The sequence below is a fragment of the Brassica oleracea genome, chromosome C2 (assembly GCF_000695525.1).
Source record: "Brassica oleracea var. oleracea cultivar TO1000 chromosome C2, BOL, whole genome shotgun sequence".
Taxonomy (NCBI): Eukaryota; Viridiplantae; Streptophyta; class Magnoliopsida; order Brassicales; family Brassicaceae; genus Brassica; species Brassica oleracea.
In genome coordinates this window covers 26,779,706-26,784,150 of record NC_027749.1, presented here as the reverse complement: position 1 = coordinate 26,784,150, position 4,445 = coordinate 26,779,706, and the positions used below count along the sequence as shown (strand labels likewise).

At 38.5% G+C, this 4,445-nt stretch overlaps 1 pseudogene; it reads left to right on the top strand.

The window, feature by feature from the left end:
* LOC106323877 overlaps positions 1-2,656 on the top strand; it is an 8,435-nt pseudogene extending 5,779 nt beyond the window's left edge.
* Positions 2,657-4,445: the final 1,789 nt, after the last annotated feature.

Below are 4,445 nucleotides of genomic sequence, written 5' to 3'. Positions count from 1 at the left end.
ACACGGTTCCAAAACCCGTTTCTATTAATCGTTTATCAACCCGATTAAAGCTTTAAACATAAAGCGATTTTGAGTTAAGATTGTAAAAGCCGGAAAACCGGACCGATGTAAACGATATAATAAAAGCGAAGTTAAGGAAATAGACGAATATAGAAAAACAAATTCGAGGACGATAAGAAACCGTATTCGCAAATAGACATGGAGGCAAGATATGATCTCTTTGCTTAACTCAAAATATTCGCTCCGTTAGTGAGACGGGACTGTACGAATATAGAGTCCCAGGATACAACCATGGCAGACGAATCATGCCTCACTCGTGATCGCCCTATCGAACTATAAACTCTACAAAACACTCTCGCAATATAGACTTACGCTAAGGGATTTTTGTTGTTGGATTTCGATACGGAAAAAGTTAAAGAAGAGGAGAGACGATATTTAAAGAGCCGGAGAAGACCCACTTCCCGTAACAGCTGCTGCACGCGGGCGAGAATCTCGCGGAGATCGAGGGAAGTTGAGTTCCGAAACTTCTTCCTCAAGACTCTCTCTTATCTCGTTTTAAATTTTCGAGAGGATAACATGCATGACGTTTTTTAATTTTTAGACAAACTACTTGTTTTTAAATAAAATTGTAATGCTGTTTTTTCCCGAAATAACTGGCAAAACGTTGAGCTTAACTTGGTCCAAAAAGAATAGTTCTTATCGGGCCAAAGGCCCTCCACCCAAGCCCAAGCTCAAGCCGAGCCGAGCCGGCCGGACGGCGGCGGCGCGTGGGTGGGGAGCTCTCTCTTCCTCTGAGTTGTTTAACCTCTCATGTCATGAAGACATATATATACTCCTCAAAATCAACTCTCCCAACCGATGTGGGATATTGTTAACTTCATTTCATTAAAGCCAACAAAGCTTTTTATAAGAACCCATAGGTCCATTTTGTTTTCACATTTTGCCATATATTATGTGAGCCATTATGCTTAATAATTAGACCCAACAAGTAGTGGTCTTTGCATGAAGTCTTCTTATTTTTGATACTACGGTATTGAATTCTTAAGCAGATGAAAAGCCGGAGTCTAAAGCTAAATGTAATGCTGAGGCAGAAGCAAAGCTGAAGAACTCAGAGAAAATTGTGCAGGTTGGTGCTGAAGAAGGGAGGATTGATCCTGATTGTCAAAGAATATGTGATTTGCCAGACGATTTGCTATTGCAGATCTTACTCCACACCCCGACCAAAAATGCAGTGGCCACTGAGATCTTGTCTAAACGATGTCGTCATGTCTGGAAGATGCTGGCAAACTTGACTTCAAAGACGACCAAAGCAGCGAGAGCTTTGGGCGGTTTATTGACAAGTCACTGCAACTCCGCGAGGCACCAAAACTAGTAACTCTTGTTGTCGAACTGGGTCCAACATGTGCTGTTGACGTAGATGTCGGAAAGTGGGTTGACAAGGCAGTTAAACACGGTGTGAGAGAGTTGGATTTCAATCTCAGTTGGAAAGGAGAGCCCACAAGCTTCTCTAAGAGCCTTTACACATGCGACACACTCGTTACTTTAACTCTATCAAACCAGATTCTCGTAGATGTTACATTCCCGGCTACCATGCCATCTCTCTTAAATCTATCTCTTTTGGACGTGGAGTACAAAGACGAAGACTCTCTTGCTAGGCTTTTATCAAGTTCCCCTGTTCTCGTCAAACTGAAGGTTGCACGACTTGATGAGGACAACTTAACAAACTATACCGTGAAAGTGCCTTCATTGAAAAAATTAACTTATAAGACTAGATTTCACGAGGAAGAAGAGGCGGAGGCGGAGGAGGAGGAGGAGGAAGAGGAAAAGGAAGGAGAAGAGGAATATCACATTAGGTCGTTGGTGATTGATTGCCCTGCATTAACACATTTAAGAATATTTGACAATAGGGCAGACTATTGTAGTTTGACAGAGAATATGTTTTGCCTTGATAAGGTATACATCCCATACGTTCCTAACCCTGATGAAAAGTTTCTGACATGTCTTTCTTCTGCTACACGTCTGTACTTGGATTTCTCCAAATCAATGGTAGGGTTTACATATGAGATCTCATTTATTCCTTTGCTTAGTCAAACTAATCTCGTTTGTTGTATTGCAGGTTGCGTGTAGTAACGCCATCAATTTCTCTCGGCTCATAGAATTATACTTTACCATAGAAGATCCAGTAGATTGGTTGGAACCATTTATTTGTTTGCTTCAAAACTCTTCTATTCTGAAAGCTCTTACTATCTTCACCATTGTAAGTGTCTTAAAAACGCATACACATCTACTTTTGATGCATTTTTAAAGATTAATGTGTAAATATAATGGTATATTATCAGGGATGTCCTCCATCTTCATCTTCGTGGAACCAGCCGAGTACTATTCCCCCATGCTTATTATCTCAGCTAGAGACTCTTAGGTGGCTAGATTATGGAGGAAAAGAAGATGACAAACAACTAATGACATACATTCTGGCTAACTCAAACTGCTTAAAGACGGTGGATATCAAGCTCATACCAACTTGCAATCTTGAAGAGTGTCAAAAGGAGTTAGAATCTATGCCTAGGATTTCACCATCATCTCGCCTTCTTTATTCCCTCGAGAGGCCTGAAGTTTTTCGTTGGACGGTTTAGATCAATGTTCTACAATCGTTTAGACGACGTTTATGGGGCGTGTAGGCATCGGTCTAGGCAGCAAACCGATCTTTCTTTTAAATAAATCTGATTTAAGCGGTCTAAGTTGGTTCAAATCATTTTAACCGATTTAAAGTTATTCTAAATCAGTTTAATTTGGTTAAATCAAATAAGGCCACAGTGAATTATGACTAATTTGATTAATATATTATATTCACCATCAATTTGAACAAGTGATGACTTTTGTGTCTCTAATTCTGATTCTTTTTAGTATATCTCTGTTTTTAATATTTTATTAATTTAATTTTTAGTGAAATACAAAATTTCAAAATAAGTAATATAAATATAAGTATATAATAAAAACTAATATTTCGTTAACACCTAAGTTCTAGATTCCAAAGAATCAGTCTAGGCGTTTAGTTTAGATTATTGGATGAAAAAATATTAAGATTATTTTATTATAACAATTACTTATATTGTTATAATATAAGTAAAGAAGTATAATTGATTTATTTATTATATATTATTATTCTATTTTTTTGGGTTTGGTAAAAGAAGAAATTGGACGTGAGAGAGAGAATAAAGAGTGATTTTATTTATTCTTATTGTACCTACAAAGTAAAAAGGATGAGTGCTATTTATAGCACAATAGGTCTGTTTCATATGGAGTAAATGATAAAACAAGAAGATGATGATGCACAAAATTAACTTGGAATGGACAAGTGTCCCACTACGTGGGATTATATGGATAATCATACGTAATATTCCCCCTTGATTATCTATCGTGTATTACATAGTGCCTCGTTAAAAACCTACTCATGGAAAAATCCATTGGGACAAAAACCATGACAAGAGAAAAAGTGTACAATGTTGTAATCTCCTCTTGAGAATAATGGACATAGCTTTTTCTTCACAGGTCGCGCAAATGCCGCATTCCGATGCCGTACACATGTTTTCGGAATGTTGTAGTCAGAAGAACTTTGGTGAACAAGTCAGCCGGATTTTCGCATGACCGTACATACTCAATATCCACTTCTTTATTTTTCTCAAGTTCATGTATGTATAAGAAAAATCTTGGAGGGATGTGCTTTGTTCTGTCACTCTTAATGTAGCCTACCTTGAGTTGAGCAACACAAGCCGAATTATCTTCAAATATTTTTGTCGGCTCTTTCTTGTTAACTATTCCGCTTGATTCTTGTATGTGGTGACTCATTGACCGAAGCCATACACATTCTCGACATGCTTCGTGAAGCGCAATAATTTCAGCATGATTCGAAGAAGTCGCAACCAGAGTTTGTTTCTGGGACCGCCAAGAGATCGCAGTTCCACCAATTGTAAAAACATAGCCGGTTTGTGATCGAGCCTTATGAGGATCTGATAAGTATCCTGCATCTGCAAAACCAACCATACCAAACTCGGGTTTTCTAAAATACATTAACCCTAAATCAACTGTACCTTGGAGATAACAGAATACATGCTTTATTCCGTCCCAATGCCTGCGAGTAGGAGCAGTACTATATCTTGCAAGGAGGTTAGTAGCAAAGGCAATAGCTGGCCTGGTACAGTTTGCAAGATATAACAGCCCACCGATAGCACTCATATAAGGTACTTCTGGACCTAATATCTTCTCGCTATCTTCGCAGGGCCTAAGAGGATCACTCTCAACATTGAGAGATCTACCAATCATTGGAGTACTCAAAGGAGTCGCTTTGTCCATACGAAAGCGTTTCAGTATCCTTTTCGTATAGTTTGATTGATGCACAAATATCCCTTCTCGGAGATGCTCTATCTGGAGTCCAAGACAAAAAAAAC